Source organism: Cavia porcellus, unplaced genomic scaffold (assembly GCF_034190915.1).
Source record: "Cavia porcellus strain 051 isolate PalLab524CR breed Dunkin Hartley unplaced genomic scaffold, mCavPor4.1 scaffold_9, whole genome shotgun sequence".
NCBI lineage: Eukaryota > Metazoa > Chordata > Mammalia > Rodentia > Caviidae > Cavia > Cavia porcellus.
Window position 1 is genome coordinate 66,201,908 of NW_026947492.1, and position 17,015 is coordinate 66,218,922.

The window sequence follows — 17,015 nt, forward strand, 5'->3', positions numbered from 1 at the left end:
TTTTAGAAATATTTTCACAACTCCTTGATGAATTTGCTTAGTCCTGACCCCATAAATAACTGGATTTAAACAAGGAGGAACAACCACATACAGATTGGCCAGAAGGATGTGAACACAATGAGGAACATTTCTACCGAATCTGTGTGTCATGAAGGAGAAAAACACTGGGGTGTAAAAAGCTAGGATAACACAGACATGTGAAATGCATGTGCTGAGTGCTTTGCTTCTAGTATCCCTGGAAGGGAGGCGGGACACAGCTTAGAGGCTCTGAACATAAGAGAGAGCAATAAGGATTAAGTCTAAGATGAGTGCTGCAAAGGCGAATAAACCATAGATAATGTTGACCCTTCTGCTGGCACAGGCCAGACGAGCAAGGCCCATGTGTTCACAATAGGTGTGCGGGATAAGGTAGTGTCCACAAAAGGGCAGTCGTTTCAGAAGGGGGCAGAAGGGAATCACGAGGAGGACTGGTCTGCCCACTACAACAGAGGCCATAATGGCTGCCATTTTATTGGTAAGAATACTGGTATATCTCAGTGGGTAACAGATGGCCACAAAGCGATCAATTGCCATAGCCAAGAGCACATCTGATTCCATACCAGTGTAGATGTGGACAAAGAACATTTGGGTGAGCCAGGCTTCAAAGCTGATCTCCCTGAGGTTGAACCAGAAGATGCCTAGCATCTTGGGGATGGTAGAAGTGGAGAGGCCCAGATCAATAAAAGAGAGAAGAGCAAGAAAGTAAGACACGGGCTGATGAAGACTCTGCTCAGTCTTGATCACATGTAAGATTGTGAAATTCCCCAGAAGTGGTATCAGATAGACAGCAAAGAAAGGGAAGGCAATCCAGATATGGAAAGCTTCTAGACCTGGAATACCCAGCAGAAGGAAAGCAGAGGGATACAATGCTGAGAATGTGTCTCTCAAAGAGGCCATGATTCTGCTGGGTAGTTTTGGATGATACTCTATTGTCTTTTTCAGCATTTCTGAGGAGACACAAGCAAATGTATGGTAGTGGCATATCACTATGTCTATTCACATTGTCAGTTAAATCCCCAGTACAATAAAAGAAGAAAATTAGTGAATGAATATTAATTTAAAACATTAAACACTTAATATCTTTATAAATTTTAACATTTGATAAAAGTGATCATTAAGCATAAGGATAAATAAACAAAAATAATTTATTATGTCTTATTAATTTTAAAAATTACTATTAAGAAAGGAAATTAGAAGATACATATGGGAGAATATAGTCAAAATCACTATTTATAAGAATAGAATTTGCATCAGGAATACGTGTGTATATATACATATATGTATGCTTATAAATAAAATATAAGAGAAGCATATAAATAAGGAAATAATGAGTTTTAAAGATACTGGGTAAATGAAATAGATGAATTATGTTAAAATTTGTAAAATCATCAGGTATCAGTAAGATATGTTACATAATTCGTGACATACCATTATACAGCCACTACAGTGACTAAAATAAAGAAGCCTATCGTCTCAAACTTGGCAAGATTATTAAGCACAGGATACTGTTCCAAACAATATGAAATAAAAATATTGACATTTTGGCCAAATGTAATGGTTTCTTCTACATTTATTAATACACCAAGTCAATCTTTAGGTCAGTTGAATGCTAGTAGCTTACTCAAGGGAAAGAAAAACACACGTCCACCAAAAGATTATGCAATTATATTCATAACATGTTTATTCATAATTACTCCAAAGAAGCAACTGCACAGCCATCAGTAAGTGAACTGTTTTTAAATTCAGAATGTTTATGTAACCTACATTTATTCATTAAGAGATGGCTTAATTGGTTAAAATATAAATACACAAATGAATTCAAAATCATTGTTCTGAGTTAATGATTGCTACTAGTTGACCAAACATAGTTACTACATTATTATATTTATATTAAGTTCTAAAGGATAAAATATAATAATGATTTCAACGTGCCAGGTGAATGGCTGCCACAGATTAATTCAAGGTTTGCTAGGAAGGAACATAAGTGAGTGTGGTAAGCTAGATAAAAGAATCCATGTTGGCATAGTGGTGTAGAATATATAGTGGTGCACATTTCTCAACTGTGTAAAGATCATATTTATACATTAAATGTATGTAAGTTTTCTCATAAAAGCAAATTGAAACATGGGAAAAGGCAAGAAAGTTTGTAGTTGTTGACACTAGTGATGACAGTTCGTGATATTCCATTTACTTTGTGCGTTTCAAATGCTCTATATTAAAAGGGTATAAATTTAAACAAAATAAGTGAAATTACATAATATAAAATACAATTTGATAAAATACTCAATTTTAGAGCTTGTTTTATACACAATGTTTTATTTGAATAGAATACAGATATTTTATTCAAATGAAAAAAATTAAGATTGAATTTCAGACTTTTATACTAGTGTTAAAAGCACAGAAAGCAAGAAACTCTAGTTAACAATAAATATATGTTTGATAAAAATACAGTAAATATTTGAATTAAAAATAATTTAAGAACATATTTCCATTAATCCTCTTCAAAATATTTCCCTTCCCTTGGAACACATTAATGCTAGTGTTCTTGCAATTTTCTGAAGCACTTCTGGCCTCTTTTGAGTGTCTTTGTTTATGTTCTCCTGGTTGCCTAGCGGTCCTAAATTAATTAAAAAATCTTTCCTCTTCATCGTCATTTTGACTTTGGAGAAGACCTGCAAGTTAAACATTGTTATCTAGAGAATACGGTGGGTGAGAACATGCCACAGTGTTTTCGTAAGACTGTTTTTCATTTAGTAGTGCTTGGAAGCAGAGCGTTCACCACATTTGGCTCATATTCCATAAAGAGACTCAATGGCTTCAAAAACTGCTTCAGAAAGTGATTAGAGTGATCAGATAAGTGTGCAAAATATGAAGAAAAATATTTGGATATTTAATAACACTGTGTATTTTACTCTACTACATTTTACAATTTTTAATAGTGATATATTTTGATATATATCTCATTCTACAGTGATTTAAATAAAATACCTTTACCTTTAACCTTTACTTTACATTACCTTTTAAATTTTTACCTTTACTCTTGATATTTTCTTTCTTATTTGTACCTCTGAACATTGTTTTACCCTATATCTATGATACTTCCATCACCAGGAAACAACTACCTGTTTTGCTATTTTGATTCTGGTGACTGTAATTCTGAGCTTACACATATTTGGTATCTTTAGCCATCATAAATTGTTAGATATATGCTTCAAAGCCAACACCAGTAGCACATAATTATATTCGTTCTTGTTCAGCCTAAATAGATTCAGAAGCACAGAATCTCAAATTTGCAATCCTGAGATTTCTCTTAATGGGTAGAGGTGGAACTAACCAATGAGCTAGCCTCCATTCCTAGTATCATTTCACTGTCTTTTTCAATAGTTTTAAGAACTTGAACTTATGTGAAGCCTGCATGATTAATATAGTTTCAAACACACTGCAACAGCATGCTTCTATGATAAATACAATGCTCATAGCAGTATGAGGAACATATGCTAAATGATATCCACTCAGTGCAAGATAAATGTATCTTTCCTTTGCAAAAGTGTATCTTTTTTTTCTAATGTGATTGGTAGGAAATTAGTTCTCTTACGGTTTAGGGAATTTAGAACCTGGAAATCCTGTTCATGTCTTCACGGTTCCACTTAAAATGAGCTTAGATAAATGATTCCCTGAGTTTTATTTTATTTATTTGTAGAGGCTGAGATAGTAATAAAATCAAACTTACGTGGCTCTATCAAATCCAAAAAGTGTGCTGCGTTTATGAGGTACCTAGTAAAATGTGTTGACAATACTGTCTCCTTAAATAAATTCTCATTATTATTTTTCTTGTGTTGTCATCGTATTATACTTTTTAAAAAACCCAACATGTTATTAATAGTATAGAAAATATATATTTTACTCTAGCAGCAAAAATATGGACTGGCTACCATCCATTCAGTCTGAGGCTAATGGAACACTGTATCTCAAAGTTTAGTCACTTAAATTAAAAACAAAACAAAAATCGCTCTGATTCTTTAATGCAAAATCAATACTCAAGTATAACGAATACTGGTATCCCTACTTACCAGCCCAGACAGCAAGAGGCATTCCTAGGCCTCCCAGCTCACAAAAGTCAGCAGCTGGATACACACACACACACACACACACACACACACGCTCACGAGAAAGAAAAGGGAAGAGAGAGAGAGAGAGAGAGAGAGAGAGAGAGAGAGAGAGAGAGAGAGAGACAGAGACAGAGAGAGAGAGACAGAGAGGGATACAGACAGACAGACAAAGACATAGAGACAGAGCAAGACAGAGAAAGACAAAGGTGATTTTTCTCTCATTCATAATATTATTATTTCTCTTTAATTTTCATATTTGTTGCAAGTCATTAAACATTTTATTTCACAGTTGGAATGAAATTTGCCCTCACTAAGTATCTGCAGTAGAAGAGGTTAGCAGAAATTGTGTTAGGGATGAAAACTTTCATTACAATGAAAACAAATGTGTTTCAATATTCTGGCAACACGCAATCATCATGAAAACCAAACTGAGATATTATCTCATTCCATACAGAATGGCTGTGGTAAAGAATTCAATGAGAAATGTTTGTGAGGCTGTGGGCTAGGAGAAAACTCTTCTACAATGCTTGTGTGAATGTAAACTGGGGCAGCCACTTGGAAATCTATATGGAAATAAATTATAAATAGAAATTTCATTTGACCAGGTTGCATCTCTTCTGGGTGTCTCTCCATAGACTTAGTTAATGTATCACACTGACACCTCTATGCTCCTGTTTATGGCTGTGCAATTCAAAATAACTACTCTTGGGAAGCAGATTTTTCTGACTATCAGCAGACGAATGAATAAAGAAATTTATAGACAGATAGATACAGATAGATACTGAGAGAGATAACTAGTAAGACATAAAGAAGTATAATCTTGAGTCATTTTTAAGAAAGTGGAATCAATATGAGACTACATTGCTAAACTACAAATATCAGAAAGTTAAAAATTCAATGTTCTTTCTTATGTGAGAAACACAATATACAAATATTTCAAAAAGAAAATGAAAGAAACAGCAAAATACAAGAGAAGTAACCTGAAATATGAGATAGACCTTGCGATTGGAAGGGAATCTATGGATGGGAGTAAGAGGGTCTAGAGGACAGGGGGAAGCACAAGTGATTAAGATGCTATATGTAAATCCATGAATTCATCAAAATGACCATAATTATTATGCATCACTGTCATATTCCAATAAAAGTTTAAATATTACAATACAGGTGACTTGACATAGAGAACAGCAGCGTGGTCCTGTTACTAGTTACCAAAGAGTAGTACATTTTTTCATGTTATACAGTGTGGCAAGAAACAGAAAATTATATGAATGTAAGACTTAAAAATGGTATTTATAAAGAGCATGAAAAACATTTAAGAACTTTATTTTAGAAGATGTGTTTAACAGAGAAGCTCTTTCACAACAATTTATAACATTTGTAAATATATATATATATATATATATATATATATATATATATTGAATATATACACATACACACACACGCGCACACACACACACATATATATATATATATATATATATATATATATATATATATATATATAGTTTTAACCTCAATGTATCCTTAACGCCTCATGCAGTCAAGGGGCAAGCTTCTAAACTTTGTGATTGATTCATGATTATGCTGGGATTATGGTTTTGATTGCTACACCCACCCTAGGATTGGTGGACTACACACAAAGCAAAAATCGAAAAGAGTCTTCTCTGACACCCTCCCTTTTGTCTCTTGCTGCTTTTGATGTCTTCCTACTACTATGAATTGTTTCCCTCTGGCACAGCAGCCTGCCTTGGAGCCAGCCAATTATGGACTGAAACCACGATAAACATGAGCTAAATAAACATTTCCTTCATTAATTTTGGGTGTCTGGTATTTTGTCTTAGCAATCAGTGAAAAGTAACCACCTTTCAGTTAATTATGTATGCCACTATGATAGGTTTCCAGTAGTAGACAACTATACAGAGTATTGGAAACTTTGCAATATGGTTCAGGTAAAATACTCTTGAATCTGGATACAAGAATGTGGTGGATATGGTGGTTCATTGAAAAGAAAATCTCAGGGAACAGCCTGAGAAATTGGTAATGAAAGATAGAAAAAAGACAATGAAAGATTCATTAATGTGACACTATATTCTGAAATTAATTTTGATGATGATTACAAAATTCTGTAGTGTGAAGAAAGATATTTTTAACCTGGCTGAGGTAGTTGCTTCCTCTTTTCCTCAAAATTTTAGTAGATTTGATAGCTGATTTTATCATATGTGAACATCCAATTTGATAGTGTGAGAAAATATCTGATTGATTTTCAAATGTCATAACTAACCATATATTTGTGTCCTCAACACTTCTACTGATCATATTATCTAACTAATGTATTCAATTCTCATAAACTCTCTCAATCTTTAGAAGAAATTTAATACCTAACATTCCTTTCATATAATATCTGTCTCTGCATCTGGTGCCAGTGTAGATCTGGCAACAAGGAAAGAGTTTTAAAGTTTGCAAGTTTGAAAGACAAAAATGAGGAAGGAATAACACCTGGTACCTACAAATCTTTATGAAAGGATGGATTATCACATAGTAGAAATAATATTGGCTAACAGGTAGTTGAATATCACAATTAGAAAATACTAACTTACAAATCAAAGCTTGAAGAATTATATGTCAGAAAAATGTTCCTATATATCCTACAAATAAAAAAAAATTCTACTGCTGTAAGGACATCATTGTCAAAATAGAAATTACATTAAGGAATTCTGGGTATGAATTTATAGGTATAAATATACACTTTAATAATGTGTAAAGTAATTTTTATGGTCCTTTACCAAGATCATTTAAAGTGACAAGAAATGAGTATAAATTGAAACATAACATCAAACAATTTGTATATTTTTTAATCAATTTGAGTTACTCTTTCTTTACAAATATTTTCACAACTCCTCCACGGATTTGTTTTGTCCTGACCCCATAAATAACTGGATTTAAAAAAAGGAGGGACAACCACATACAGATTGGCCAGAAGGATGTGAATGTGTCCAGGAACATTTCTACCAAACCTGTGTGTCATGAACGAGAAAAGCGATGGGGTGTAAAACACTAACATGACACAGACATGTGAAACACATGTGCTGAGTGCTTTGCTTCTGGAATCCCTGGAAGGGAGGTGGAAAACAGCTTGGAGGATCAGAACATAAGAGAGTGCAATAAGAAGTAAGTCGGACATGATTGTTACAATGGCGAATAAACCGTAGATGATGTTGACCCTTATGCTAGCACAGGCCAGACGAGCAATGCCCATGTGTTCACAGTAGGTGTGAGGGATAATATAGTGTCCACAAAAGGGCAGTCGTTTCAGAAGAGGACTGAAAGGCATCAGGAGGAGGACTGGTCTGTCCACTACAACAGAGGCCATAATGGCCACCATCTTATTGGTAAGAATACTGGTATATCTCAGGGGGTAACAGATGGCCACAAAGCGATCAATTGCCATAGCCAAGAGCACATCTGATTCCATACCAGTGTAGATGTGGACAAAGAACATTTGGGTGAGCCAGGCTTCAAAGCAGATCTCCCAGAGGTTGAACCAGAAGATGCCTAGCATCTTGGGGATGGTAGAAGTGGAGAGGCCCAGATCAATAAAAGAGAGAAGAGCAAGAAAGTAAAACATGGGCTGATGAAGACTCTGCTCAGTCTTGATCACATGTAAGATTGTGAAATTTCCCACAAGTGCTATCAGATAGACAACAAAGAAAGGGAAGGCAATCCAGGTATGGAAAGCTTCTAGACCTGGAATACCCAGCAGAAGGAAGGCAGAGGGATGCATTGCTGAGGCTGTGTAATTAACAGAGGCCATGATGCTGCTGGGAAGTCTTGGAAGATACTCCGGTGTCTTCTTCAGTATTTCAGAGGAAACACAATTGGATATATGGTAGTGAGATATCATTATGTCTAATCTCATGTCAGTTAAATCCCCAGTACAATAGAATAAGAATATTAGTGAACATGAAGTGAGATGCCCAAATATTGACTATTATTAAAGGAAGACTGTGGAAGTCTTCCTTTAACCATGTTTTCTGCTGGTAATGGTTTATGGTTTTCTTTTCTCTTCTTCTTTTTTTTTTTTTTTTTTTTTTTTTTTTTTTTGTTAATATCTATTATGTAAGGCAAACCTCTCCAGAAACTAGACTCACCTTACTTTGGATATTGAATTGAGGAGACATTAAAGAAAACTCTCGAGTGTTATGCAATTAGAAAAGATTAGGATTGGGAACAGAAATAATTCAGGGAGTTTATGGTCCAGGTGTGCAATGCTAATGCTGTACTTCTCTCATGTCCCTCCTCCCATGAGCCACTGCTCTCTTTCCCTGCCCACCTAACATTCTGTTCATATCTTTCTACTGAAGAGACTTCTTCATGCTTTGGTTGATGAATTAATGGTGAGTATTTTTGACAAAAAAAATTTGCCTTTTACATTAAAATCAAATAATGCAAAATAATTTCAATAGAAGGAGAAAATATTTAATAATAAAGCAGTCAATTATGATATTTTGAAAATGACTTTAATAAATTAATAAATATAAATAGTAAATATAAAATCTTTGATAATCACAAATGCAGCTAATATAATATTGGATTCTTTTCATTTTCTGTTAGTTGTTTCTGAATACCCTTTAATACTTTCATTCTCTTGAATGGTTTTATACTGTCTTGTTATGTTTGATACTATAGTGTATGAAGGTATGCTCAAATATTTCAAGGAAAGAGACACTATAGTAGTTACTGTTATGTCGGATTGTCTTGTGGTGAAAAACTATGTTGCTTAAATTATTCTCTTCTGACCTATGTTGTTATGTCGTCTTTTACCTTAATCATTTTTTAAATGAAAAAATAGCAAAAATATATTCAAGTGTTAAATACTGATATTTTCCCCCATAGTATGAGGAGGAAGCAATATCAATTAGTGTTCATTTTATTTGACATTTTACTGAAATTTCTCACAAGTATGACATATGAGAAAAATAAAAAGACATCAGTTCATAATAAAAATAATCTTTGCTGTTTATGAGTAACATGAACTGATACAAACATTCAAAACTAACCATTTAGCATGTCAATTAGGTATCTAAAAGAAAAACAATTTTCATATAGTTTTATCAAAAATTAAAATTTGATGAAATTAAATGATGTAATTTATGATGCAATAAAACTTGAAAGTGGTTAATAGTACACATTTAAATTATAGGCCTTCATAGAGAAAGTACAAATTGTGATAGTGTATATATACTCATCCAATATATACATGTGCGCACACACACACACATGTACATACACATATCATATCCGTTTGAAATACTGAATTATATTAGGATGTTAACTATACCCAATTTGGGTAATATATTTATAAAATGTCTGCTGATACCAATAAATTTAAACATATTTTCAAATAGTGATGTTTATTATAAATAATTTAGAACAATTGATATATAAGTTTGGATTATATATTAAATTATTACATACTCTTAAAACTAATGTACAAAAACAGGCTATTTCTATACAGTTCCAGAAAAAATAGATTTTAAAAATAGATCTGTATAAACACATACTTAATTTCATTTATTTCACTTTAGATATTAATTTAATAAGTTTTATAAAGTGACCAGTATAATGATCAAGTAAAGATAGGGCAGTCAATCCTAAAGGTCAGGAAGTGAAACAATGCGTACTGCAAGAGAAACCTAATTTTAAGATTACAGTCCATACAAAATAATAATGACATCACTGATATATAACAAGATTTTGAAACATTAAACTCTTAATACTTTCATAATTTTTGGCATCCCTTTGAAAAAATGAGATTTAATAAATAAAATAATTTATTACATCTTTTAAGTTTTAAAATCATTATTCAGAAGGGAAATTAGAAGGTACATATGGGAGGAAATTTTAAAAATCACTTTTTATAAAAATAGAATTTTCATCAAGAATGTGTGTATGCACACACATATATATTATATATATGTGTGTGTATAAGTATATATAAGTATATATAAGTGTGTATATAAGATAAGTATACAAACAGTAAAAGAAAAAGGCTTCAGTGACACTGGGAAATGAAATATATGAATTATGCTAAAATTTATAACATTATTAGTTATAAGTAAGTTATATTAAACAATTAGTGACATACTATTACCCAGCCCCTGCAATGACTAAAACATAGAACCTATAATGCCAAATTTTGGCAAGGTGATTGAGCATAGGATTCTCTTGCAAACAATGTGAAATAAAAATCAATATTTTGGCAAAATATGATGGTTTCTTTGACATTTATTAATACATCAAGTCAATCAACTGAATGTATAAGACATAGATATTTTAATAGAAAAAGTGAGCATATGAATGCCATGTGTGGATTTTGGTAGTGCCATAGTGTCAGATAATTTTGGAACTTAATTTATTTTCTAACTTTTCTCTAGTATTTATAACTACAGTTTTGTATCAGAAAACTTGCATGCATTATTTTATTTAATTTCCATCATATGTTATAAACTCAATTCTTTTTCAATTACTATGAATATAGACTGATATTAGGTGAATTACAGAGCCACTCACTAACTTATTTAATGTGTACCACAATAAGGAGCAGAAATTCATTATCCATGTTTATTGTGACTATTTATCCTGATTTCTAAATATTGAATAAATTTATTCAAACATATTCATGAACAAACCATGAAAATATCATTAAAGTATGATATACTAAAAGCAGCTTGCAGAAAGTGATTCAAAAACAGTAGATATTTGAGTGTAGGTATAGAAAATTTCAGATAAGAGAAGGAACACATTTTCCAGATCACATTAAAATATGCTTTTCTTTCACTATGTTCTCCTAGTATGTCGTCCTTATCTGTGCTTGTACTCCAGTTCATGTGTTTCTGAACCTAAACACTCTTGACAAATTTTTGTTAATTTTCGCTAATTTATAGCATTATCCTTTTTTCATATTTCCCACCTAATATTTGCTTAGTACTGTAATTGGAAGTTGGGCTCAAAAGTGAAGCAAGCCCATCCCATTGCAGTGTTTGGAGCATCACATGTTTGGTAATAAACTGCCAGGATTTGATAAACACAGCTGAGCTACTCTGCAAAGCTGTCTCAGATTCGTGTAGGCAGGAAACAAGGTTGGTGTCACCACACTGTTCTTAGAATAAAGCCTGAGAGAGCAGCATCCTATCAGAGGATTTCTAACTTTGACTTTCCACAATAGCTGGGACAGTGTGCAGGACAAATGCATGCTCTCAACTTGTTCTGGTGACTCTGGATCTTTAAGTAGAAAAGAGTAAGTAACTCACACATCTGCAAATCAATGGAGCTAACTTGATTTGACAATTTAATCATGTACCTGTAGCGTACAGGAACAATTATTAGTTGAAATACGTTAAATCATACAACCATGGACAGTGAAACAAAACAGAGTTCAGTAGCTCCTAATCCTGATTGTTAAGTATGGCCTCTCCATTAAACTTCCAAGCAGGTTCCGATTTGTCACATTCTATGCTATACTAGAAAGGGCTCAGTGTTCACAGTGTTTACTTTTTCCTGACACTTACACATGGGAAAAATTCACTGCACTTTTAATTTTTTACTCACTTAAAAATGTAGTGATTTGTAGCTCTCAAATGTAATACATTATAATATCATGACTTGGGTATAGCAAATATAACAATAACAATTTTCCAATATAGTTTTCCTCAGGATTTGCACCTGTAATTATATAATCTTAGAGTGGAAAAGATTAAAAAAAAGCTCAATAATGTTGAATTAAGCAAAATTTATTTTTCCCGTTGTATTCTACAGATGTTCAGAAATTCTTAGAATCCTACTCATTTCCAGTTTCAAAACTAAAGATTCTTTTTTTTTTTTTTTTGTCTTTTACTTTTTTATCGGTACCGGGGATCGAACTAGCGACTGCCTGCTTGCAAGGCAGGTGCTTATGCCGCTGAGCTAAATCCCCAGCCCCCAAAACTAAAGATTCTTATGAATTTATAACTGTTATGTGAAACTATGAAAAGATCTTTCAATATTTAATTTTTACCTTTTATAGCAAGAAGAGTAAGTAAAGTGACCAAAAACTTTTTGTTGACTAAATTGTGATGGAATAGGATGAACACAAGCAATAAATAAATACATACATCCATACTTCCGTAGAAACATCAGAAGAGGAAATGCAATGTGATGGTCATACACACTCAGAATCAGTAATTTGGAGTGAAGAGTAGATGAGAATTTTTTTCTTCAAGTTGAATACTGATTTTGTGATGTGTGATAAAGAATGGAATCTAGACTTTGGATGAAAGACAGGTGCTGTTAAAATGGAAATTTCATTTCTTTGAAGCTTATGCTATTTTATAAACCACTTACTTAAACAATGACTTTTTCATAAAAATGATGTAGTATTCAGATTTAATTCAGAATCATATGTGAATATGGGCAATGTATTAGAAGGGCAGCATAAAGCAAGAAATTTTAGTGAAATAAGTGATGATTTTTTTGAATTTTTATACACATTTTATATTTTTATTGCTGTGCATACATTCTCTTCTAAATAAAAAATAAAGAACCTTATGAAAGTGATGTTTAGATAAAACATTGCTGAAATATCACAGTTGAAAAGTTCATAATTGGTTTTTGAATGATATGTTCATGACTTCAACAAAAATTAGGGAATTTAAGAATTCTCAATCTGGCACTTAGTATCACTGTGTTCAGTGAAGTCTGTGTTATAAAACACTCATCTTGAGAGTGAACTTGAAAAAAGAAAATTACTCAGAGTTAAACTTCTACACATCTATGAAAGATGTGATTTGATGACATTTAAGAAAAGGCAGGGAATGTGGATTGAAATTTAAGCTATAACTAGTGTGTAACAGAGGTGGGGAGATGACATGTCAGTGAAGGGAGCCGAAAGGTCCTGGGTGAGGATGGGTAGAAGGACTAACTTCCGTGATGGACAGCACAGCAGGCCTGTGCTTCTGTTGCTGTGTCCATTATTATTGATAGCAATTAAGTGCATATTTCAAAATAGCTACTGTGTATAATTTTATTGGAGCCAAAACAAAGAAAGAATCAGTGTTTGAGGAAATGTGATGGATAGTTCAATTGCCCTGATCTAACCATTATAGTCGTATACACATATTGACATACCAAACTTTATCCAATAAAAATTTGAAATTGTTATGCTAATTAAAATTTTATATGTGTGTGTATATACACACACATGCATACTAATAAAATGAGCAAAGTGAACTGAATGAAAAATAAATACTTGGAGAAAAACAATTCAACACACACACACACACACACACACACACACACACACACTGCTTATCCATGTATTTAAGAATATTGTTGACTAAAATTCACTGGAGCACACACCTGAGTCTGAGAAAACTGTTACCTTGACTGACCGTGCTCTTCGTGTCCATTTAGCTTTCTTTTGTTGCCTTTTATCTCTCCCTCAATTTAAACCTTCATTAAATTTCCACAATATAATGGTTTCTGTTTGTGACCCTTTTCTGGTCCCAGAGCCAGACTACCTAGCACTAGACTGACACCTTGTGTACCTCTTCAAAACATTTCCGCTTTCACCTCCTCTGTCTTAAGTGGGGGGTGTGCAATCCAACACTGGCCCTTAAAAGGGGTTTACAAACAGAGGTGCTCCCCGGGGAGCAGACAGTCACAGGCGCTGATCTTATGCTTCACAAATATGGAGAGCAAGGTCATTGGTGACAAAAGTAAAAAGCCTAATTCTTTACATTGATTCCCAACCTTGTGCTAATCGTGCACTGGATTATCTTTAAGCAGAATTTGCAATGATAAATGCTGGCCTCCAGTGCCTTACCTTCAAGAAAAGTCTACAACTAGTTTCCTTCTCTTGGTCCAATATAGAAGTGCAAGTGACAAATATCTGGGATGATTCTTATACTATAGTCATGCTGAATTTCCTTCGTCTCTGCTTTCTTTCTCTGTCTCTGTCTCTGTCTCTGTCTCTGTCTCTGTCTCTGTCTCTCTCTGTCTCTCTCTCTCTCTCTCTCTCTCTCTCTCTCTCTCTCTCTCTCTCTCTCTCGCTTTCTGTTGCTGTCTTTCTCTTTTTGTCTCTCTCTTTCTCTCCTTCTCTCATTTTTCCTTTCTTTGTTTCCTATCTTCCCCTGTCCCTCTATTTCTATTTCCCTTTCTTTCTTCTTTTTTTCTGATGTTTATTTAGTTTCTTTTTGCTTGATTAAATTTTTCAAAACTTAACTGTTTTCTCTCTCCAGCCCCAGCCATAAAAATGGCAAACATAATAAATCCATTAAAAACTTAAAGCTCTCCCCAGGATTATACTTCACAGGCACTGTGCCTGCCTAATAAGTGTGAGGTCATAAATTTATTTCCATGCTCCCCCCCAAAAAAAAAAAAGAAAAAGAAAAAAATTAATTCAAAAACTATACCTTATTTCATGGAATGTTCATTAGAAAAATCTAGTTGATGTAAGTTATATATTCAAACAAAGATCAGTCTGTTAAAAACACAAATACTCATTTGTACTGATTCTAATGAATAATAAGACATACTGCTTTAAAAATACAAAGAAAAAGACAGAGGTCTAGAGAAAGACATACGAGTTGCAGAACAATGGCTAAATGAGTAGACAGTAGACTTCAGAAAAGACTACATGGCTTGGAATCTCAACTCCCATAATTAATGAATATATGCCTTTAGGCAAGAAATAAAGTTTCTGTACATATACTTAACAATTTAATAGTACAAAACCTAGAATAAATCAGTTTCATGGAGATTTTAAAATTTAACTCCTATTCGGCCCTCAATGAATTTTATGATACAGACTAAAAATGTGTATACATTTTGTTGATAATCTCAAATAAGATATTTTGTGGAAATTCATGTAGATTACAGTGGCCATTGTGCTTTCCTCTAGAACCCAGTGTTTCAAGTAGGATCCATAAATGAAATTCTGTGTGCACCTTTTGCAGACACGGTAACAGTTGAAAACAGCACATGTTTATCCCACACGTAACACTGAGAACATTATCTTTATTCCTGTACAAAAGCTAATAATAACCTAGGTTTAATTATTTGTCTAATTGGGTAAGCAGGCTTTCTAAATATTTCCCCCCATCACCTTCCACCTTCTAAAAAATTTCACTTATTTTAAACCACTTGGCTTCCAGCCAGGGAAGTACAAAGACAGATATTGAGACCTCAGTGTTATCACCTCCATGTGGCTGGTCAGTCCTGAACTTAGAGATTTGTCTTCAAACAATTGAGCTGTCAATGTGTTCTTTTTTTACTATTAATTTTTTTTATTTTAAAAAGGAATTCAGAAAAATAAAACAAAAAGCAAAAGAAACAAACAACATGGAGATTTCCAAAATAATAACAATATAGGCCTTCAAAACAGAGTCAAAGTAATATAACAGTGGTTGTTATTAAGCATATTATTATTTTTTTCAAAGAATGAAAGAAATGAAAATTAAAAAAAATATAAAAAAGGTAGAATAATACAGAATTTAAAAAATTAACATCATAAAATTGCTAGTTAAAACATTACATATTGTAATCTTAAAAAGTGTTGTTAAAGTCACAAAATCAAAGAACAAAAAGTGGTTACACACTGAAACATTGATAGTGAAAACCCTTCTGTTCAACGATCAAACTGAAATTTACAATACAGTCACTTATCTTGCACACAATACACACCGTTATATCCTTTAGAGCACTTTCCTTCCCTTTTACTTTTACAATATCCATTACACATTCTGGATAACATTATTCTTTCAGTTGTTACTAATTTTTATACTCATGAGATGATGTGATACTTACTAATGAGAGTCACATTTCACTTATGAGGATATTCTCAAGTTGCCTCCATTTCCCTATAAAGACCTCAATAGCAACCTTTATTATAGCTGAGTAGTATTCTTTTGCCAATAGCCTTCATGCATTATTTCACCAGTAGATTAAAATTCTTGCTATCTCATAAAATGTATCATACTTCTGTGTTTCATTTCCATAATGTAATATTACTTGGTAATATTTCACTTTTTAATTTTAGAAAAAAATAGTTTTTATTTTGCTATACTTAAGGATTATAAAATATACAAAAATGAAAATACAGTGAAAACAAAATTTTAAAACTGTTGCATAATTTACAGTATCATTTTTAAGGAGATTAGTCTCATTTGTCTAAATTAATATAACAATATTCATACATTAATATTTAATAAAGTTCATAATTAGTCAGATTTTCTTAGTTGTATGCTATGATACATTTGTTTTATGGGATCCTTTCCAGGATATTACAAAACACCTGCTTAGTAATCTCCTTAGGATGGTCTTTAGTGCGTCTGGTCTGCCTTCTCTTGCTCTGATTACTTGGTTGTTTTCATGGATGGTAGTCAGGCACCTTTAAAAATTTTCTTTAATTGGGATTGGTCTGCCTATTTTCCCAAACGTAATATTTGATGATTTGTGGAGGAAGATTAGTAGGCCTAAGATAGATTTCCATATCAAAGGTATATATTCCTGACATAGCTTACTGGTGCTGATACTGAATTTGATCATTTAAGGAAGTCATTGTTTTTTGTTTGTTTGTTTGTTTGTTTGTTTTGTTTTCTTTTTCTTTTTTTTTCTTTTTGTCTTTTTCGTTTTTATCGGTACCAGGGATTGAACTCACGACTGCCTGCTTGCAAGGCAGGCGCTTATGCCGCTGAGCTAAATCCCCAGCCCCAAGGAAGTCATTGTTAATCAGGACATTCTTGTTCTCCTATTTTTACATTTTTTTCTTTGGAAATCTACAGCCAATAATAACCAGTTTGAGGCCATTCTTCACTTCCTTGAGGATAG

General features: G+C 33.0%; 2 pseudogenes; both read right to left on the reverse strand.

Annotated features, from left to right (window-relative positions):
• Window positions 1-936, reverse strand: LOC100724271 (olfactory receptor 52E4-like; annotated as a pseudogene).
• A 6,080-nt stretch (window positions 937-7,016) lies between these two features.
• On the reverse strand, window positions 7,017-7,962 carry LOC100732362 (olfactory receptor 52E4-like; annotated as a pseudogene).
• Window positions 7,963-17,015: the final 9,053 nt, after the last annotated feature.